Consider the following 24,393-nt stretch of genomic DNA (forward strand, 5'->3'; position numbering starts at 1 on the left):
ATATACTAGATAGGCAAGCCTTGTCTATGCAGCTGCTATCACCATTGGTTTTGCTAGTTTTCATTTGTCACTTCATTATCATTACATTTAAGACTGTTCGTTACATAGGCGGGCAACTGACCTAGTGTGAGGTGATGTAAGAACTTAAAAAGCGGAAAAGTGTAACATCCAACACATTTTCCACAACGAAGTCCTAGATTTTCAGTACAGCTTAAAATTGTATAATATGTAGTTAGTACTAAAGTTTTATAATATAAGATAATTTATTATGAATATTTTCACAAGAATCAGGGTATCCATCTGGCGGTCCTCAGTTCATGCGTGGCCTTCAAGAATTTCTAGCAACTTTTTTTTTTGTTGTTTTATTTAACATTTAGTTTCTTTTTTAGATTTTGGATTCAACTCAAGTTCCGATTATAACGACTTGTAATCAATATTTACGGTAATGCAGGACCGCTCTTGGAATATAAATTAATTTTCTGTTTATACTCTGGGGCAATCACGTAGGGAAGGGATCGGCAATCTGCGGCTCTTTAACTTTTAGCCCACATGAAGCAAAGTTTGAATTGGAGTTAGAGGACTTAAAAATCAAGGACATGTGGAGTGTAAGATTAAAATGCCTTAAAACTGAAATTGAGGATCTGGAGGGGTAAAAGGCTGCTCTTGCAATTTTACACAAATGGACGGCGATAGATGAGTTGAAAATCAAGACCAAATTGTGTTCGATGTGTGGAGTAGCTTACCGGACATTTATATGAATTTGAAAATATTTGTGTTTGGACTTCTCTCAGTTTGGTTCGACGAATTTCTGCGGGCAAATATTTTCGAACATGAACTACTGTATATTAAAAATAAATCAAGAAACCGTCTGAACAATGCGAGTCTCTCAGCATGTTTAAAGATAAAAATTACGGCATACTTCCCTGACGTTGAGAGACTAGCTCAAGAAGTTCAGCAGCAAAAGTCACATTAATTAGAAATATTACACTGTATTAATAAATAATACAAAATATATATTTTTAATAAAACACCTTCCCACTCTATTCCATTTCCTAACCCCCCCCCCTCACCTCCCAGCTTGAGTGAAGTGCGGCTCTTCGGATTCTCTCTCTCTCTCTCTTTTTTTTTTCTTATTAGATCAAAAATGGCTCTTCACTCAAAAGGGTTGCCGACCCCTGACGTCAGAGAAGCGGGCTACAGAGGTTAATACCTAGGTATTTGAGCGGATTTGACTGAAGTTTAAGGTGCTCTTTCGATCGCTGAACACAGATGGGATGTTTGTTCTAATGGATATCACCTGGCTGGGGGCAATTAGCAATATTCAGTAATATTAACCTACCCACATGTATCAATCCTTTGAATTTCCCCAAGCCATCGGCCTCAACTACCCAGGAGCCATCTTATTCAATGACTAACAAAGCTGACTAAAGAAAAACTTCAAAATGTCTATAACTCTTCACTCTTAGTTTGAACATATGTCCTCTTTTAATAACACTGCGAATAACGAAGCTTGTTTAGGTCAGATCGAAATTAAGATGAAATATCCTTCATCGGGAAATTACAGGACTTTTTCTTATGCACTGAAAATTTTAATTGGAATATAAATAAACATCACACTATAAACATCACTTATTAAATAAGTGATGTTTATAGTGCGATTGTGGGCAAAGAAGCGGGCGATAACCGGAGCGCAGATATTTAAGAGCACTTCTCGACACTCGCCACTCTAGGGAAGCTACTCGCTGGGGCTAGCTCCGGACTTATACATGGCAAGTTCATAAACATGATTTCTATTTTTAAAAAGTGAGCAAAAATCGGTTGGGAGCCTCATTTAAGTGGATTATTAATCGCATTTATATATCAGTTGTATTTCTTAATTTCATGTTCCAAATAAAATTTATACTATAACAGTAACCTCCTCTTAGGTATGAAATTATAGTCCCGTTATACAAGTCAATGATAGGACCACATTTGGATTGTTTTGTTTAGGTTGGGTGGCTGCAAATAACAACCATCGAGTTTTTGAAAGAGTTAAAAAATGGGCAACTCGTCTGGTGAGAAAAACAAAGGTGCGTCTATATGAAGACGTGGGTTGTAGAGCTTGTAAACTAGGCATCTTGGATGGAAGGGGGGGTGCATAAGGCACTGAGGGTGGGGGAGATAAAATGAATGACGGTAAATTTTCACATTGAAATGGGCACAATAACCAGGTTTATAAATATAAACCGTTAAGGATAACTAATACATTAACCTCAGGATAACTAATAAATTAACCTCGTTGAGGGTAACTAATACACTACCGTTTATTTGGCGTGTTTCTACCACTGAAATAAACTGTTTTCGAGGTTGGCAATCTGACGACATTTAAGGGGCAGGTAGGCCAGTAGCAAGTATTATGATAAAATGGATGTAGGCTGTGTATACAAGTATTTTTTTTATTTTTATATATTATGATAAAGTGATAATATATATTATGATAAAATTATGATATATTATCATAATATATTATGATATTATATTATATATATTTCTCTCTCTCTCTCTCTCTCTCTCTCTCTCTCTCTCTCTCTCTCTATATATATATATATATATATATATATATATATATATAATTTTTTTTTTTGGGTGATAAACTAAATAATAATAATAATAATATGGCCTGATTCAGGAAGCACACGAACCTAAGACAGGAGATCTAAGAGATGTGGCATATGCAACAAGTAACGATCATCCCATAATCGTGTCACAAGGTGGAACCCCCCCCCAATTATGGAGAAATAATATAAGAGCAATAATAATAACAACCCAGGAACACCTACAAGGAAGTCCAGAAAGTCGCAATCCTGAACACCTGTAGGATAGTCAGAGTTCCTCGACCAACAGTGACACCAGACATAACAACAACCACCCTGTGTAGTTGGTAGCAATACTCGTTACGAGGTGGAACCTCCATTCAGGGAGAAATAATATAAGAGCAACAATAATAATAATAATAGCTGGAGGATATCATGAGAAAGACAATGACAATGGTGACCAAGAGCCGCCAACACCAACCGAAGTCAGCCATGGTGAGACTGACAATAGCTCGGAAAGAGGGAGACCTCATCGAGAAACAGAAAACAGAAAAAAAAAAAAAGGTTGAAAACCAACATCAGGTTATCAACACCAGAAACTACAGAAAATACATCTGATGACACATGTCGACGATGCCACTTGGCCTCAGAAACGATCGAACATATCACCGCGGGATGCAGGGTGATCACCCAGACTGAGTACGCTCGTAGACACGACCAGGTAGCCAGGATAATACATCAGAAGCTAGCAAGGAAATACCAGTTGATTAAAGAATGTGTGCAGTAATAGAGACCCCAACCCACAAGCTGTACTGGGACCGTGCCATAATAACGGAGAAGACAATACCTCACAACAGACCGGATATCCTTGTGGACAAGAAGGAAAAGGCTACCTGTCTGATTGATATAGCGGTACCCAACACTGGCAACCTCCAGAAAACCCACGAGGAAAAAATCAGGAAGTACACGAATCTAAAACAGGAGATCAAAGAGATGTGGCATATGCAACAAGTAACGACAATCCCGATCATCGTGTCAACCACCGGTATTGTGCCAAAGACCCTACATAGCAGCCTAGCAGCAATAGGTCTCCCAGCGAACATCTACAAGGAACTTCAGAAAGTCGCAATCCTGAACACCTGTAGGATAGTCAGAGTTAACATAACAACAATCACCCTGCGTACTTGGTAGCAATTCTTGTCACGAGGTGAAATCCCCAATCAGGGAGAAATAATATAAGAGAAACAATAATAATAATAATACAATACAATACAATACAATACAATTTTATTTATCAAGAGAATTCGTTTACAATAATAATAATAATAATAATAATAATAATAATAATAATAATAATAAAGTACGGCGATATAAAATAAGTTCATTCAGTTTGCATTTGCGTGCACTACGGACTGGAACGCTGATTGTTTTTGTTTTTAAATATTGATTGCTCGACACATAAAAATTGTTAAAGTAGGCTCGCCAGATTTCTAATAAAACGATATGAACAATAAAAGGTTAAAGAAGTAAACCAATTTTTAGAAGAAATGGACAAAGAGAATGGTTCTTTAAGGTAATAAAAATAAAATTTACACAGTATTTTGAACATTTTTTCCAATAATTTTCTTCTCCAAAGAAAAGGCCTTGGGGTCTTTTAAATTCTGAGCGAGTGCAAAGCAGTAATGTCTAATCACAGTTGTCCTTGCAAATGCTGTTTTCGTTATGCTTGGTGGATTAATGACAATCTTGGTTGATCGTTTTTCAACTAAAACTGATTCCAAAAAGGTGAGGCATACAGATTTACTGTTCAAATAAATACACTGCTCGACAAAATTTTCAGAACATGTAGAAAACGTGGTGTAACTCGTGCAGCTTGCGATGAAGGGGGGACAAACTTTAGTATGGTGGTACCGTAGAATAACGATGAAATGAGAAGACAGCGAGAAACTTCGGCTAGGTATAAGGGACATTTATAGGGGTTGTATAAGAATTACCAAAACGATCACATTACAAAAGTCGATACAAGCAAGATGCTCGAAAATATGGTCACGTGATATCATACGGCTTATGATCTCCTCCAGTGGCTAAACAGGCCTGGCAGCGGTGAACCATGCTCGATGTAAGGGTGCCTATAAGATTCTGTGGCAACAAATCCCATTCTTCCACCATTGCCTCAGTTGGCAATGGCATCCACCTTAGCCTCAGTTGGTAGAATCGCTGTCTTCCTCACACCCGATGGAAAAGCCCCATTCGAGTCCCGTCGATATGACGAGAGGAATTTTTATGGGCCTTTTTCACAATTTCGCTGAGTTAGTCGTTCTCAGGCGAGAGTAGCATGGTTTATCTCCCGGAAACTCTGGTTTTTCGTCCAGCAAACAGAAAATCGACCACAGAACACACGAAATTTGCATACAGTATACATGTATACGGAGCAATGTGGCCTTAGTCGCTAATGCTCATAAAACCCAATAACAACAACAGACCTTAGCTCACCAAGTGACCGAGAAATTGGCTGCCAGCGCGCAATGCGACGCCCAAGGGCGTTCCACACGTTCGATCGGATTTAAGTCTGTTGATCGTGTTGGCCATAGCAGTCTTTAGATATCATCAGTTTCGAGATATTCCTCCACCACTTGAGCTCTATGTGTAACAGCATTGTCATGCATGAAAAGAAAACCTAGGTCAGCCGCACTCCTAAAAAGCAGCACATAGGGTTCAGGGATCTGTTCTCGGTACCTTTGCGCAGTTACGGCATCCTCTATCAAAAAGATGAAGAGGGGTGCGGCCGTTGATGATTATTCCGCCCCACACGAGAACATAGTCTCAACCATAATGGTCCCTTTTTCTGATATTGGTGGTTGGTACCGCATTCCTTGTTGTCACCAGATGAAATAACGTCTAGAATCTGTTTGTAGACTAAAACAGGACTCATCAGAGAACTGAACTGTACCCCATTTGTCAGGGCTTCAAATCACATATTCATTGCACCAGTTTCGCCAACTATGCTGTGATTTGGGGTTAATAGGATACAAACCACTGGCTTCCTTGCTTAGAGTTCACTTGAATTGAGCCTTCTTCACATAATCCGGTTGGAAATGTTTTCACTTGTGGCCGTAGCAACCTCAAGAGACAGTTGATGACAGGATATCGTAGGGTTCCGTCTTGCTGTTAGAACCAGATAGCGGGCTGTTCTGGTTGATGTAGTCCTCAGGCGTAGCCAGCTCTTCTCTTTATTGGCTCTTGCTTCCTGAAACTGCTTCCATAGTGCCGAAATACTGGGCGCCTCCGTAGCCAGGTGGGAAGGAGCAGCAGTGCGTAGCGCACGCTTCTTGATTAGACCGGAGTTCGAGCCCGTCACCACCAAATACGGAGGATGCGGAAAGGTCAGGGAATGACCACCGCATATCCCGGAGCAATATGGCCTTAGTTGCTAATGCTCCTAAAAAACCAAATAACAAATAACAACCGAAACACTGTGTGATGCATTAGGCCAACGTGTCACCTCCACCTGCGACTTCCTGGCTTCAAGTTGTCTAACGGCGCGCCACTCAAAGAATCATCTACCAACCCATGTTTTTAGAAGGCAACCCGTGTTTTTAGAAGGCCTGAATCATTTGCATAATGCCTCCGGCGACACTTTGTAATAAAATATTCATGGAAACATTTTGTTCTGTTAATTTTTTCGAGCAGTGTATTTGTCACCTTCGTTAAAACAACCATTTAACTATAAGTTTTTTTTTGTTCCCTTGTACTAGCATTTGCCATTGTGAAACAGTTGGCGGATGAACAAAGTACAGAGGTTAACAAAATTATGGATTGTATCAAATTTGTTCATATTAACCAGTCCACAATCATTTAACTCAAATAATGGAGATTCAAAAGGAGCAAGTTTTTTGTAATCACTTTTTCAGTAGTAAAATTTATATGTGAAGTGTTTTTGTTATCTTTTAGCAGATAGGAAACAAAGAAATATGGATTTCACAGGTTTTGCTGTACATAACGCAAACAGTTCTCACCAACTGGAAAAGAAGTTTCGCCAAAACTTATAATTGGTATTAGATTGCTCTCTCTCTCTCTCTCTCTCTCTCTCTCTCTCTCTCTCTCTCTCTCTCTCTCTGCCCTCGTGGGTAGCATAGTTGATAGGATCTCCGTCCTCCCTGCACTAGACGAAAAAGACCTAAGTTCGAGTCCCTTCGACGACGTGAGGAATATATATATATATATATATATATTAATTCGCATCAATCAACGTTGCAGACAGCATGGGAACGTGAGCCTCACTTTCCCCATTCCTGGCTTAGACTTAACAGCTTTATATTTCTTTTGGGTTCAGAACAGTGTAATATCGCTGCTCGCAGTAAGCATTTCTTGAGTTACTTCGTACAATAGGGAGAAAAAAAAGAAGAAAAAAGAAAAAGAAAGGAGCATCAAACCATTCCTATAAAACTACGTAAACGCTTTGTATTCCGTTAATGATTATTCTTTGGTCACGCGACAACTCTTCTTATTGTGACGTCATTGGTTTCCCAGCTGCTATGTCGGGAGATCTTCCGGTTTCCCCTTGAAGTGCACGTACAGACAAACATGGAGGTGCACACACATGACCACTAACATAGTTTCATAGTAAACACCTCATTTTGCTGATAGATGAGTAGAATGAACTGGCTACGCTACAATCTTCCCTTAATTACCGTAAATGGGAGTATGCAATGCAGTGGACCTGTCACTCTGGCTGAAATAATGTGCCGCTTGTTTAGGACAACGGAAGTTGCTTAGCAACAGTGAACCGTTCCAGATGATAAATTTCATCTCTGGCACTTGAACCATAGAAAAACGGTGAAGAGCAACACTAATTTTTAAACTTCTAATAGTCATAAAATGAATTTATACTGGCATTTTTTTTTATTTAATAATCATATTCGGCAGGTCTCATTTTCTTGTTAGAAGACGAGCAAAGAAAAAAAAAAATTCCACTTTTCGAGACCGGCTGTTAAATACGGAGTAAAAAAACTGTCTGAAGTTAATAATGTCCGTCAGATATATGCTATTCAGAAACAGAAATGTTCTTTTTTTGCTGAAAGAAATACTTCTAACGTTGTACTTTGTGACTCATATTGTACTAAAAGTGTGTTGATTGGAGTTCAGCGCTGCTATTCAGGAAAAATAGGCCACTACGGTCAGCGTAGATAATAACGCTTTTTAATAACGATGAAAAAGCAGTTCCCTGCATTTTTCATATCTACCCTCTGTCGAGCTGTGTGACCCCTCTTGAGTGCTACTTGTCTTCCATTTTCATCTATAAGATTATTAAGATCATAAATATAACAACGTACCTAGTCCTGAGAATTCATAAGATCATATATTTACATACAGTATCTCTACAGTTGCTATGGCAAAAAGCTCTGGCGACTGCTGCTCCTCTGTAACATTTTGGCTTCACATGATTTGCTACATTAAATACTAACGGACTGTAATTATCCCCATTCTTGGTCCCTTTTATAGGATAAATATGATTTAATGACTGCGTAGTTTTTTTAGGAATCAAGTTTAATTTTATGTATAGAGCATTGTTTCTCTTCTGTTGACTGAACTAATTCTCGATATTGCGGCACGAGCTGATCCCAACCTAGAAGTGAAATGAGTGTACTATTCATTCTTCACGTGAAATTTTGTTTTTCTCTTTTAGTGTACGACGTTTTCCTACGTAATATCATTATACTTAAAACAAATTCGGAATTAAAGTTGGCTTCTTTCCAGGGTATACCTGCGACAAGCTCGGCAGGACTCGCGCGTGCGTGTTGTCAGATTTTGGGTGATTTGCCGACTGTTGTTAATTAACATATTTAGATTTTATGTCTATCATCGGTTGATCTCAAACGAGTCCTCGTTAATTGTATAACAAGCCTGCTATATAGCAAACTCATTAGTAACTGAGCTCCTTTTACTCGTTAAAAAATAATTACAATTCGAATTTACATGCATTGTCACGTTCCACTTTCTGTTCGGCTTTACGAATAAAATAAAGAAAAGAATGGTAAAGAATCCAAATATCAAATGCAGGATATAAAGTGTTCACTTACTGTTGCGCCGGAAGCAAACACGGAATCTTTGTTCTTGTCATCTTACCGGCTGGGCAGCAGGTTTCCCTCATCTTTCGATAGTCCATATACGGACCTCTAACCACCACCGGTTCCAACCCTGTAGTTTACACTACTACAAAAACCACCCGAGATTTGTACGGTGAAGAGAAAAGTGAAGAAAAAAATGGGGGTTCGGAGATGGCGCCTCAGTCGTCACCAATTGTTCATATCACCTTTAACCTCTAACATTGCCCGCATGTAGCGAGAGTGACGTAAGTTAAACTGGCCCGAACGAAATAGAGCAACCACAGCCAAGTGACCCTGTTACCGTTCGGTTTATAGCCACTTAGATAACATGGTTTAGATCACGTGCTACCTCCTTCTCGTGTCCTTCTCAGCCTCCGATGTCGTGGTTGTGGAGGGCACGGTAAGCCAGAGCGATGGAAGTTCCACTTTAGAGTAACTGCGTAAAGACGGGAGCTTTTGTTTATTTCTTGTTGGCATGTGGGAGGTATAATCACCCAATATTCATATCGACTACCTTCCTTAATTTCATACGCTCTACTTGACACGCTTCTTCTCCATATCTCCACATGCAATTCTCCTACATTCCATTGTGCTGTTAGCGGCCCGTTACTTTCCCTTTGGTGCTTCGGTCGTACCTTAACATAATGTACTGTAAGGTAGCACTTCTTTCTACATGTATGAGATAAAATCATTACTTTCTAACACGTTTTGTAGTTAACGTTCTGAGTTCTTGTGATAGTTTAATTAGCTTCACTTATACGCAGAAATCGTAAACGTTAGAAAACCGGATTCATATATGATATGTCCTCGTGGGTAGCACAGTTGGTAGGTTCGCCATTCTCCCCACACTGGGTGGAAAAGACCTGAGTTCTAGTCCTGTCGATGACGAGAGTAATTTTTATGCACCTTTTTCACAACGTGGCTGAGTTAGTCGGTCTCAGGCGAGCGTAACATGGTTTTATCGCCCGGAAACTCGGGTTTTTCGTCCAGCAAACTAAAAACCGACCTCAGAACACGCAATTTTCAGACAATATACACGGAGCAATTTAGCCTTAGTCGCTGATGCTCCTAAAACCCAGCGACATCCATATATGATTTCTTTCAGTTGATTGTGTGGCGAAATTATTCAGCAATGAGTTTCATTAAACTGAACCTCAGAGACTATAATTTCCTATTTTATGCAAATAGTTAAACCAATATAATTAAAATATGCACAGTATTGTGTAAAAGTCAAATTACAGAAAAAAATTATATTTTTTATTTGTTAAACATAATTGCATAATTTTTTAGCCGAAATTTGATGACCTAGTATAATTTGACATGATACCAGAAAACGCAAATTGCCGAGGAGCCTGCTACTCAGGCAATTTGCTTATAGTGACAGTGTTTTTTGCCTGACAGCACAGGTGGTTTCTCCCAACTCTGCGTAGGCAATTTGCTTATATGTAGCTTAATTTTTCCCCTGTTATGTTGGCTTGAAATAACATGAAAATAAAACGAAGTTTATAATTAAGGCAGAAGTAAAAGGCAAAGGAATGGGTTTTAATTTCAGAAAAGGAAATTACGATGCCTTAAGGTACTACATGGCCTCTATTAACTGGGTAGATATCGCGCAGAGAATGAATACAATTGAACTGTGGTACGCTTTTAAAACATTAATCACAGATGCCTTGAATGCGTATATACCATTAAAAAAATACTCCACGAGGAGGGTTCCAAGTTGGATGACTAGTGAAGTTGCCGCATTACTTGAGCAGAAAAAGGTGGCATGGAAAGGTTACAGAACAATAAAAAGTACTGAAGCCTATAACAGCTACAAGGTGATGTGTAATAGAGCCACAGAAAAGGTTCGACAGGCAAAGGCAGTTTATGAGAAATCACTAGCAAACAGAGCAAAGAGGGGGGATAAAGAATTCTTCACATATATAAATGCCAAGAAGAGCAGGACAAACCAGATCGGACCTTTATGTAAGGGAAAGGGGATAGTAATAAATACACCAGCTGCCGTTGCAGATGAACTCAACAGTTATTTTGCATCGATATTTACAAATGAAAAGCCTTTTGTGGCAAAGGGAAATTGTGGGAGCGAAGTTAAAAAATATGTAATTAATGATATTGAAATTTCGCAAGATTATTTAATGAAAAAACTTTCGAGCCTACAGACCAGTAAGGCTCCTGGAGTTGATGGAATATACCCTATAATCTTAAGAGAGGCGGCAAGCGAGTGCATTGAACCATTGAGGCTAATTATGCGAGCATCATTAGACTCTGGGGAGATTCCCTTGGATTGGAAAAGTGCAAATGTATCTCCCATACATAAGGGTGGCTCTAAAAGTGAAGTTGGAAATTATCGACCTGTCAGTCTGACTTCAGTAGTAGGGAAAATCATGGAGGCAATGATCAAGGGTGGAATTCAGGATCATTTGGATCGAATTGAAATTCTCAAGGATACTCAGCATGGTTTCGTAAAGGGAAAATCATGTTTAACAAATCTGGTTCGCTATTTCGAAAGGGTCACTCACGAGCTGGATTTAGGGAATAATTTCGACATTGTTTATTTAGATTTCAGCAAAGCTTTTGACTCAGTCCCACATGAGCGGTTGCTTTATAAGCTGGAACAGGTTGGAATCACTGGGAAAATCCTTAGATGGATAGAAGGATGGCTTCAGGGCAGGAGGCAGAGGGTTGTGATAAATGGCTATTCCTCAGATTGGGTTGATGTAAGAAGTGGGGTTCCCCAAGGATCAGTATTAGGACCACTGTTGTTTTTAATTTTCATAAACGACATTGATGAAGGGATAGAGGGCGTGATGTCTAAATTTGCAGATGATGTTAAAATTGGGAGAGTAGTTAATGATCACTGTCAAGCTGAGCTTCTTCAGAGAGACCTAGATAGACTTCAGGAATGGTCAGAAAAATGGCAGCTGTGCTTTAATCCAACAAAGTGTAAGGTATTACACCTGGGAAACAGTAATCCCAAAAAAACTTATTCACTTGGTGGAGTTCAACTAAAGCCAGTACTGGAGGAAAGGGACTTGGGTGTTATGATACGGTCAGACATGAAATTCTCTGAGCATTGTAAACAGGTTGCAAGGAAGGCCCATGGTGTCCTATCGATGATCTATCGAACTTTTGCAAGTAGAGATAGGGACGTGATAATCCCATTATATAAGGCTTATGTTAGACCACACTTGGAATACTGTGTTCAAGTATGGAGACCGCACCTGAAGAAAGACATCGAGCTTCTTGAAAGGGTGCAAAGAAGGGTAACTCGCCTGGTGAGATCGGCAAAAGGGCGTCCTTATGAAGAAAGACTTCGAATATGTGGGTTGCAGAGTTTGGAAACTAGACACCTTAGAGGAGATTTGATTGAGGTGTTTAAGGCTCTGAGAGGCATCAGTAAAATGAATGAGGACAAAATTTTCAAGATTATAAATGATGCTAGAACTAGGGGACATAAATTCAAGTTACGGGGGGAAATGTTTAGATTGGATTGCAGGAAGTTCTATTTTAGCCAGCGAGTTATAAATTACTGGAATAAGTTGCCTTCATGGGTGGTAGAGGCCGACAGTTTGGGGAAATTCAAAGGGCATCTGGATAGTACTTTCGGGTAAGGGAAGCACATAGGATGATAGGTTTAATTTCCTTTTTATTTATTTTTTATTTTATTATTATTTTTTTTATTTATTAATTATTATTATTTAGTTATTTATTTATTTATTTATTATTTTTTTTTTTTTTGTTTTTATCATTGTTTTGTTCGGATTTTTTTTTTTTTTTTTTTTTTTGGCTGGTGCAGCATAAGCCATAGGCTTTCTTGCACCATGCGGCCGTTACTAATACTAATACTAATACTAATACTAATTACAAGTGGAAGGGAGAGACAAAGTACCCAACAGATCTGGCAAACAGCGAAGCATAGTGTCAATAGAACAGAATCCTTCAAATATCTGGGAACTATGATTCAACATGTAGTAGAAATACCCCAGAAATTCAGGCTCGTCTTAATGTTGATAATGGGTGCTATTTTCCCTGCAGAAACACTTTCGGTCAAAACTGCTCTCTAGAGAACAAAATTAGTGTTATACAAAACAGTGGTACGACCTGTCGTGACTTATCTAGTGAAACATGGGTGCTTAAAAAGAAGGACGAAAATTTTTTAATGTGTGGGAAAGGAAGATATTAAGGAAAATTTTTGGCCCTGTAAAAGTCCGGGAAGAGTGGAAAATAAGTACAAACCAAGATCTGAAGGAACTGTATGGAGAATCGGATATAGCAGGAGTGATAAAGACCTCAAGACTTAAATGGGCAGGCCACGTAATACGAATGGAGGAAAACAGATGGCCAAGGAAAGCAATGGAAAGGAAACCGGGAGGAAGAAGATTGAGAGGAAGACCGAGGAGGTGGGTGAATGACATAGAGCTACGACAACTTAGGGTGATACGATGGAGAACAATGGAAAGAGGAAAGAGAGAGCTGGAGGAAAATCATTGAGGAAGCCAAGGCTCTACAAGGACCATAGCGCCGTGGAGTAAGTAAGTATGTTGGCTTGGTTTTTTTTATGGCGCAAAAACAGCAACGGTTATAATGCACCACGTAAAAACTAAAATTTATAAAGGTCAAGTTCCGTTGGCAAATTTTGTGATGGTAGCAGTCTAGTCTGAATGAGGCAGGTTTCCTTTCCCCACCCTAAAAGTGACAAAACAGACGTTTGGATGAACAGGAGATAAAAGAAAAACGTAAAAAACTTCCTGTTTTACCAACGAATAAAATGCACTGAAACAATGTGTTGGTTTTTCATCACTTAGCACAGGCTAAAAACCTTAGGTTTTTTTTTGGAATTCCCCATGCTAAGAAAATTGTAAACCACGGCTCAAGTGCTGCCTGCATATATCGTTTCCAGCTAATGGTTTTCTTAAAGTAAACATATTGGACGACAATCCAATGGTATTGTAGCTTTCCAGGATATACAATCAAATTCTGCGAATCGCAGAACTTTATAAGTGGGCCTTATTTGTTACACCTACCTTAGGACTACGTTGACCCATCATTTTTTTATAAGTCATCTTCTATAAGAATTATGTAGTGTATATTGTAACAATAGCATTTAGAGAAAGTGACTTCTTATACCATGATCACGTTTAAACAACGTACCAGGATTTGATGGGAGATTTCTGTGACCGCCTTGTGGACTGAAAGTTTATGACACAATTTGTTGACAAGCCCGTCTTATGTAGGTTAAACCAATGTCAAGCCGCAATGTGTGACGCCGACATTAACTACGTAATGTGGAACTTTAACGAAAGGCTGAGAAATGGCACAAGACTTTGAGTTAACCTGTGGCAACCTGCGGAACAAAGCTTTTGATAAATCCGATCAAGCTGAAGTGGTTGTTCTATGGATACGATTTTGAAGAAATAAAGTATTTGCCAAGTTTAAAAATACTTTGTACCAATTATTTTGCAGGAAAAAATAAACTACTCGTTAAAAATAAAAGTCTAGAATCTTTATGTAAATTTTGTTGTATTTTCATTATAAGGAGAAACCAATTCCACTGCTTATAAGAAAAATACTGTAATTTTTTAAAGTAATTCTCAGAAAGTAAGCCAAAAATATCGACACAGATTTAGTATATTTACTGTACTGCTTCGTCAAAAGCTAACACTTTTATTTTAAGTACGAAGTACAAGAATGGCGAAACGCGACCCAGAGAGGTATACACACATTACTCGCTTGTTTCGTGTTATTTATAATATTTGCAGAGGAATATTCAGAGGAATATCACATGTGCTTATTTTTGGCGTTCTTGCAAACTTATATCACAGGTTCTTTATACAGAATGCGACACTGCGAATTAGCGGTTTTTATTTTGCAATATCAGTTGAGCAAATTGATATACTTTGTCAAAAAAATGTATTTAATAGTACAAATAATTATTTAGTTTTAGTTCTTAAAAATCAGTGTGGGTAAATATGTTCTCTTGTTGATCACAGAGCTTTCTGATTTACGCTGAAAATTTTAAATAACAAGGTAAGTTTTCATCGGTCACCGATTTCTTGTGGAATCGTCTCTTTTAATTTGGCGATATTCGAAGGACAGTCACGAAAAAGTCATTTCAGATATCCGTATCATTCCAACTGATCTCAAATAAATCCCAAGGACATTTTTGAAAAACCGTTGCACAGTCTGAAGGGTAGTATAGAACGGTGCGGAGTTTCAACATATGAATCATTGAACCATAACTTTTCGAGGAAAATGGTCGAACGGTAACACTGAATACAGGACGATACATTAATTTATTGCAGACGTTTTTACAATATGTGTTTCAAACTAGGACTAACACATAACTGATTATTTTAGAGACGTGATTATTTACAACAACCCACACTTTCAGCAGTGAACTATGCAAATCTTGTTTAAGTTTTTTCCTAATCGTTTCAAGCTTTGACGACATTGCACGGATTCCAAGCACCCTCCGACTTCAGTCTAAATGGCTTTTCTGTGGAAATGTCTGAAGAAAAGTAATAAAAATGATAGATAAAAATAAAAGGAATTAAAAAATTTAAAAAAAAAAGGACAGATATTGCAAAATAAAAACCATTGGTTTGCAGTGCTACACAGTGTATAATTTTACTACGAAAGAGTCGGATGTTTTCTTAGCACAGAGCCACCCCTTACGGCTTTTCACATGAAGACATATGAAGGAGAAAGTTCTTGATTCTTAGAAGGCCAAGGAATGTGCTCACACTCATGCAAGTGGTCCAAAACAACTTTTGATTGACTGCCATACAAAACCAAACAGTGTGGTGCCGCATCTCCTTACCACCGAAACCAGGTTTATTGGTTGTGGTGACTTAGAGCCATGACAGCTCGTAACTTGATAAAAGAGTCTCTAATGTAGTCGATGAACGACACGATGTGGAAAAGGTAAACCGAATGATAAACATCAACAGTGTTCATCACCACTTTAAGAAATTTATTCTGACACTAACAAATTAAGCAGTCATGTCTTAATATTTCTTTGAAAAAGTTGGTGCATTAAAATTTTCTTATAACTTCTCTGCCATCCGAATCTCACATATTACGCATTAGGTAGCTTATTAGTAGCCTGTTTAAGGGATGAAAAATTCGAGTTTCCTGAAAAAAAAAAAAAAATACTATTAATACCTCATTCGAAACCGACTGTCACAGCTATGAAAAAAAAAAAAAAAAAAAAAAGTCCATGAAAACTCTCTGACGGAAAATCGAACCCGGACTTTTTTTCCATATGGTATGATAAAAAACAATGGCCATCAGTACTAGCCGAAAGTCTGCTGATTTATTGGAAAAACCGTCTTTGACTGATAACTAATGACTACATGTCCCTCCATTATTTTTTGTAACTAGTAATGTGTTAAAAAAGGCCTTTTGGTTTACCTGTGTATATGATCTACGACTTAAATGGAACTAATAGCTCACATTCCATATAAGTGAACTGTTATAAAGAAAACGTGGGATTGGAGAAATATAATCTGGTAATCTTGGATATGCTACGAAAATAGATGTTCGTGCCGCTTAGCCGTGGTACTAGTAGACTACTTTTTAAAGCATAATTTCAGTATACTGAAACCAGCTGAAAACCCGGATATCGGGTAGAGTGTGTTACACTTAATATGAATTACTCCCCACGCAATTTTGTGTCTGATAAGCGTAATTTAGAAAGGGAGGTCAACAAATTCAGGCTCCAATTATAGTTCACACTGATTCCCCTAACTTGTTTAGCATTACAGTCGGGTGACTCATTTAGTCTTTGTCCTAAATGTATTGACCACATTTCGTGGGCTCTCACTCTACCAGAAAACTCTATTAAGATTAATGGAAAGGGTGGTGTATGCACGACGGATAATAATTAAACACTGTAATGACACAGAACTTTGCTTTTTTTTTTGTCCCAGCATATCGATTTTGTCACCAAAGGGCGCTGGTGTACTATCTCTGTGTGTGCTAGCCTGGGTGAACTAACTGGCTTGCGTTGGAAGGGGTGTGGTGGTCAGTCAAGCTTGCAACAAGTGCATTCGTTTCTTTTAAGCTACTATCAGCCTACAACCGGAGGTCAGCCAGCAAGTTGTGTAGGCAGCTGATACCGAGCACCGCTGTTTATCGTAATGGCTGTTGCAGTAATCAAACACCATGTAAAGCTGCATTTGTAGTTTCATGCGACATTAGCTCAGATCCTGATTTCGCCTTTACTTAGGAATAATCGTTCTGCCTGGTTGGCTATGGTAAGCTGGAAGTAGTTTTAGTCCTTTCCAATATGAAAATGATTACAAACCCTACAACGAGTAGAAGAGTATCCATGCACTAGCAATATTGGCATACTAATAATGGAACTCATCCTCTATTTTGAGCCCTTAGTTACATTTTCTTATAATTCCTTTTCATATTGTTTGAGCTTTTAGTATCGGTCTGGAAGAATTTCACCTGTCTGAGTCGGCCCTTCAAGAAACAAGTCACATCTTGTTACAGGAAATAACATTGGGCGTTTTCATTTTTATTTGTTAATCTGATGATGTTACCTAATAGTGGTGCATCACTAGATGCCTGTGATTCGAAATAATTCCAATTATTTTAAAATACCTTGATTTCAAAAAAAAAAAAAAAAACTTTATTTAATAAAGGTAATCAGATTGGAAGAGTCTAAGGCTAAGATGGATGATTGAATTTGACAAAGTGGTTTGTGGACTTGTGTCAAAGTTGCTGATCGCTCTAGCTGCTTTTCTGTTGCATTCATAGTAAGTCTTGATTGCAAATACTTTTGGAGAATTTAGATTACCCTTGAAACAGAAAAGGATGTCGACCCATTTCTTGAGAAATGTCTAGAGTTCTTGGGATTACGCCTTTCCATGTCGAAACAATTATCTTCCTTGACAGCAGTATAGTGATTTCGCCACTTGTCATTCGTTCAGAGTGGTCTGAGTTCGAATCCCTTCGGAGAGTGGAAAAATTCTTAAAGACCTCTTCGGTCAGAGCTATAGTTGTTCGATCTTAGGCAGAGAGAGTACGATTCCCCGTGAGCTATTCAGAGTTTTTCAATCCGCACAGCATGCAAATCGACTATGAATACACTTGTACAAAAAAAATGTATAGTACGCAAGGCTTTAAATACAAAATGCGCTATATAAATCATAACAGTTGAAACCAATTCCGTGTTTTCAGAAAAGTTCTCAAACTTTGTTTTTTTTAAAAAAAAAAAAACGTAGTACCATTTATAGAAACAATGCGACATTTTCTGGAAAGTAGTACCATTAGTGTATTGCATACCATACATAAGATTAGGAATCACTGTTCTAGAATATGTGGGTGTTCTTAATTTAAGTTTTCCCAATTCAATTAGAACTAACAATAGGATTCTATTCAAATTTTCAAAATATGCAGGTGGGAACGAAAAAAGTTCCTAAAAACCACACGAGATAGCTCTCCCTTAGAAATTCTCTATAATCAAAACACCCAGCTTAATTCGAATAACGAAGTAGGAACCCAGTAGCAGGTTTCCTCTATCACTGGTATCGACAATGCTTCGGGATCTGGAGTGTAATATTCGGAGTGCCATCTTTGACCAAAACTGTAATCTGAAGACAACGAGTTGGATAATATGATAGCAACAACCATTGATAGACTCATTACAGGTTTTGTTTTATTGATCTTGTTGTCAACCATACAGTCAAATTCATCATGCACAGAGACATATGCGTCTTTGGATTCACCATGTCCGCCCGCCTTCATATAACAACAGGACTCCCAGTGGACGGTTTTTCATAAAATTTTATATTTGGTTCATATAGAAAGATTTGTCGAGCAAATCAAAATTCCATTAAAATCGGACAAACCGAAATCCAGCAACTATTATTTCTTTTTGGAATATAATATTAATAATGGCAAATGATGGCAGAAAGCAAGCTTAAACAGAATCAGTCAAAAAAAAAAACAAAAAAAAAAAAAAAAAAACATTTCACTTATCCATTCCTTCCAATAATAGTCTGTCTGGTTCTTCCTTGAATTTATTCGCACGTTTAGATATTACTTAATAAGAAAAAAGTTCAATCGATATCTCATTTTCAACATGTTTCGTTGGTCCCTGGAAATCTTTTGAGATTAATCATAGCTTCCCCTGCCTCCTCAACCACAAAAATCTATTCATATAGATTGACGTATATTTCGCGTATTACTCTATAAAAGGCGGATCGAGGCCAAATTGTCAACTCATATTGTTCTGTTGGTCCTTGAGAAAGTTTCAGGTCAGTTACGATTTCACAGCCTTCATCCCTCCACCTACAAAAATTAGCATAAATGAAAATATGTTTTCGCATTAATCGACAAGAAAAATGGGAATTGCTACCAAATTTTGAACATATGTATATTCTGTTGGCCCCTGGGTTGGTTCTAAGTTCAATTCCGATTTCTTAGCATTCCCGCCCCAGTTTAGCCCTACAGAAATATTACTATAAATTTGAACAGGAACTCATCCATTTCAAAATTTCAGTGCGTACTTATAATATTTACTATTTTGTTATAAATCATGAATTATTATTAATTGCTAATGCGTCTGAAATGTAACGCACTGAGTAGATTAATGGCGCCTCCGTAACCAGGTGGGAAGGAGCAGCACACGCTTCTTGATTAGACCTGGGTTCGAGCCCGTCACCACCAAATACAGAGGATGCGGAAAGGTCAAGGGAATGACCATCGCATATTCCCGGAGCAATATGGCCTTAGTTGCTAATGCTCCTAAAAACCAAATAACAAACAAACAAACAGCGTAGATTAACTGACCCTTTTTTTTTTTTTTTTTTTCATGCACACGGATTGCTTTTCGCTTAGTTTCAGCAACTGTTGAAATTGATCAAAACGTTGTGGGGATTCATTTTTTCATTCAAGTGAAAATGCGTCTCATCATATATAGGATGCCCCATGCTCATTGGTTATATATACGATGGATTTTGTAAAGGCAATGAATTACATTTCGTTACTTTTGATAATAATAGAAATGAACTACATATTCCGAGTACTGCTGAAGTCCCATTTGTTGAGGAGGAGGAGGAGGAGGTAGCCCTCCGCAACATGTTGGACAACAGACGTTCACTTACATTTATTGCGCATTTTCCATTTTTTTAAAATTTCATAATCCTTTTTCAGACTCTTCGCATGATTTCGTTTGTCAGTACTCCTTCAATGATTGGCTTGCATTGGTTTAGTTCATATGAATTAGTGTTACAAGCATCGCAGTCTTTTAATTCAAGATACAATTTCTATTCAGTGCGGCAAGCACACCGCTATTAAATGCAAACACAACCACCCTTCATTTCTGCAAATCTGTAAAGTAAATATGATTAGCTTATTAGCACTACCACGTGCTAAAAATTGTAGAGCCTTTCGATTATTAAAACAAAACTAGTGTAATCTCAGAAGAGTGCCTTCGGAAGAATATCAGATCTTTAGGTGGGCCCGTGAAAACTTTCATTTTCTATGGTGATATGATCCTCTGCTTTGTCTGATAGCATCTCAACTGGAAGAATTGATTAGTGAAGTTAAGCGAACAGAGTGACAGCAACAGTCTACTGTTGCTTTCTAAAGTTTTATAGTTGTGCCCCTTGATTCTTGTCTCACTCGCCAGTGAAACAGGAACCAAAGGGCACTATTCAGAAGGATTTTCCTCTTGGCCTTATATGCTTTCCCCACTTTAAGATGTCTGGTTGCTAGTCTCTGCAGACTGCATCTTAGCCGTTCCTCATTGGGATGCATCACTGAAAAATGAAGGATTTTTCAATAAATAAATGTTTTTGATCCACACTTTGAATTCTGTCTCTTTACTTTAAATCAGACAGCATATAAAACTATTCGAAATATTAAACAGCCTTGTAACCATAGCAACGCTGTTCCTCTTGTAAACAATTAGTAATTTCGAGAGGAAGCCAAAAAAAAAAGGCTCTAATATTTGGGAGTATTGCTAGATGGTCGACAGTAAGTGTCTCTATGACACATCAATCGATAGAAGCCACTATTAGTCACGCAATTGTAAGCCATATGCCCCCCCCCCCCCCAGTGAACGCAACCGTTAGAATACACTGCCTATGGCCTGGAGTGTATTTGTAGAACCCTAAAAGGCGCCTCACGCTGTGTAAAAACGTTACGCAGTATATCAGCAAGCAACATTACTTGTTAATGTCTGCTCTATTGTTCCATTCTGGGAACAGATGTTTATCCTTCTACTTTTTCATATGGATTAAAACGTGCGGATAACCAACCGAAAACTGAATATATTAATTATCACACAGAAGGTACTACAATATTTGTAAATGAATTTTCTCCTTACAAAATAACTAACTCTTAGTTATCATTTCCAAAATGCCTTCCACATTGGAATGTTTCACTGGAGACGCGAGATACACCCTCAAATTTCTTTGTTCAAGGCAAACAACTGAAGATCAAGATGCCAACTTAGTAAGTGGTCTTCCTTAAAAGAAAGCCTTGAACCACTACTAATGACATCTGGTGGCTAAAATTATTCATAAAGGGAAAGTAACCTCAGGACAAGGTAATTGATGTCCTCCAGGATGACCTGATTACCTTTGATTTAGCAACAACTTTAAATACCGAAGATAATCACGCTGTGAATACAATAATTATTTATGTAACGATATATATATATATATACTCAAAAAAGTTAAGGTGCGGCTATTGAGGATGCTGTGACAGGAGCGTCCATAAATACTATGAAAATTTTCAGACATATCAGCAATCTTGTGTCTCCGTGAAACTCAGACCGACCCAGTTCACTAGCATCCAAACATAAGTATATTTACGATTACCAGTATCGCTGTAATTGCCTTTCCATGTATCTCCGTGCATGACTGATTTCGACCTTCCTCGAGACCTTTTGTATTTTCTTAACTGTATTTTACTGAATACTTGAAAGACTCTAAGCTTTCAGTTGTTGACCCTAATTGTATCTGTTTTCAGAGTTTCTCGCCTTGTCTTCTTTCCTGGATCACGATGCATATTCAAAAGAGGACGGTGAACGGTGGCCGGACCATCACGCACACACAGAACCACGCATGAAGATGATTCGTTGTCACCAAGGTAAGCTTGTTATACAGGTTGTTTGTGCGTCTATCACGCCAGTTAAATGGGAAATTCCTTTTAGTTTCTAACATCCGGAAAGCTCCCGTTAAAATATTTGGCTTTATCTTATTACTTATTATTTTTTTTTTTATATATATGAAATAAAGTAAAAATTTTCTCGATTTTTTTACGATTTATTTCATTTTTCGTGTGCTGTAACAAAGATAGTCTGAAAACCAGCGATGCGCAGCCAATTTGATGTGTGCATGTTTTCTAAATATTGTATTTCATTAGCCAAGCATTAAATGTAGCTTGTGTGTTGGGGTGGGGGATTCAATTTACATCTAGACCTAAAACATGGGGCATCATATCGTATTTGTAAATTGATTGTAATCTGTATAGTTCATTTAATAGTCTATACAGTCTATTATTGTAAAAAAGTCGCATTCTACGTTTCGTGAGATGAATAACTCGAGTTTTAGTGGGGGGGATGGAACTAGGGGCTCGGGAACGCCGTTCCGGTTCGTTATGTGCATCTTTAATGTCATGCATACACGTTAAGTGCCTTCTGTTCTTTTTTTTTATCCTGATAAGTGTTCTTGTCGTAAAATTTCTCATTTCGAGCCATGCATGGAACTCTTGAAACAAGGTGATAAAGATTCCTCCCTCACGCCGATACGACATTAAAAATCAGTTAAAATATTTAAGTTGCGTAATTTAGCAAATAGTTCTTTTTTATACGACGTTGCTAAGGGCATCTGTGATTTTTTTAAAATTTTTTATTTCCAAAATGCGCTTTGATAGACTTATATTCACAATTTAGTTTCTTTATTTAAATTTATTATATGGTCCATTCAGGAAATAAAGTAAAGTAAACCGTCGATTTTACGGACTACTCGGAGGAAGGGGGAAGAGGAGCTGTCCGTTATTGCCTGATTGATTGTAATCTGTTTAGTTGATTTAATAGTCTATACAGTCTATTATTGTAAAAAAGTCGCATGCTACGTTTCGTGTCCAATCGAAAGTTTTTTTCGAGAATAATTTTTGCTACACATAACTGACAACTTAAAGAGTTATTCTCTATATGTTATATTAAAAACACTGAAATGAAGATAAATAATAAAAATCAAGCTGTTATTAACATTGACTTTATTAGTTGACAGTTTATAGTGGTTCCATTCCACCACTATATTGGTTTAAAGTGGGCGAATTGTATTCAGATTCCGAGCTTAGAAGTTGAAGTTGAGATACTGGTGAACCTTCAGTCTGGAACGGTATTGCCAGTGTGTTCAGCTATCTTCCCACAAGCAAACACACTTGAGCACAACATACACTTGCGTCAGTTAAGCGCTGTTGTACAAACCATTAATAAACTGCATCTTTGAGGTTAATACTGGTTGCTATTTGCATGTATTTTCCATTGCCAGCTGTTGAAATACTTCTATGAACACTATGCATTTTTTTATTTATTGTATTAGGCGGTCCTAGCCAACCTTTGACCATCCCCAACAGCAGCGAAAACTCTTTAATCCTGCGTTAACTGCTGGAGCATCACTGTCTGTGTTCTTTTATTTGAAAGTATCGCAATATCAATGCAACTTGTTGTGAAGGCATTTTTTTTCCCTGCTGTGAGCATAAAGACCATTGAAATTCTGCTACGAAACATGGAATAGTGTTTGTTCGTAATTCAAGTATTACTTGTTTCAAGGCTAGCTGTAGTTATTTAATAATTTGGATATGTCAATTGCACTGGTATTTCACTATTTAAAAATAGTGCAATACCAATGCAATTCACTGTGAAAACAAAATTTGTTCTGCAAGCATCAAGAATAGTAGAATAAACTGCTTGTAGTTATTTAAGCTTAATCTTACTTTTACAATATCTGATACAGTTTGTATTTGATGCCATATTCTTCACAGATGAGGAAAAGAGACACACCAGTCTAGCTCGTTAAATTGAGATTTGTAAACTAATGGCTCTATTGTACATCTTAAACTAAATTAGTCTACTGTTTATTAATTTTAAGCACTTTTTTTTTAATGATACCTTTGTATTTCTGTGAACCAAATGTAGTACATGTGTTACCATATGCGATCTAATCTCATACATACGATTATATTTGTTTTCGCTTATTGTTTGCTTGAAATAGGATCATATGTGTTGATGTTCGACGAGAATGTGTTTGAGGAACTGTCAGCAGTAATCGCATACAGAAAATAAAAGAAAAAAAAATACAGGTCGATAAAATAGCAACAGGTAGTTCTTTATATAGAACCTATTTAGCTTGTCAGTAGAGTAGATCCCCGCATCTTAAACCAGGCTTGAGATTCCTGCTTGGCCAGAACTGCTCGTCACACGCGTGTCATATAAGTGGGTATCAAGGTGTCAGAATAGTAATGTCCGTGGCACCAAAACGGTTCTTGCGACTGTAGTAATTTAGCTCAGCGGTGTTTTAAAGCGTATTTCCTGCCACAGAACCATGCGGAGGGATTAAAAGGTCATTCAACATTCCTAAAAAAAGATGAGGAAGGTGATAGCATCACAATGAAAATTATTTGCCAGCACTAAGCTCTGTCCTACGTATACAGAATAAGTCCTTGAAGCCAGGAACAGT

The 24,393-nt window shown here is 37.8% G+C and overlaps 1 protein-coding gene across 3 annotated transcripts in view; it reads right to left on the reverse strand.

Annotated features, from left to right (window-relative positions):
- The window catches only part of LOC150091582 (uncharacterized), a 110,774-nt gene that overhangs the window by 60,669 nt on the left and 25,712 nt on the right, over positions 1-24,393 (reverse strand). For 2 of the 3 annotated variants that reach the window (XR_016547612.1, XM_090384664.1), the window contains exon 1: positions 8,654-8,950. The exons of the other annotated variant lie outside the window; for it this stretch is intronic. The gene's annotated coding sequence lies outside the window, so the exon portion shown is untranslated. Of the gene's footprint in view, positions 1-8,653; positions 8,951-24,393 lie in introns of those variants that run through there. 3 annotated transcript variants of the gene reach the window in all.

This window comes from Mastigoproctus giganteus, chromosome 1 (genome assembly GCF_048544385.1).
Source record: "Mastigoproctus giganteus isolate SK-2022 chromosome 1, ASM4854438v1, whole genome shotgun sequence".
Lineage (NCBI taxonomy): Eukaryota > Metazoa > Arthropoda > Arachnida > Uropygi > Thelyphonidae > Mastigoproctus > Mastigoproctus giganteus.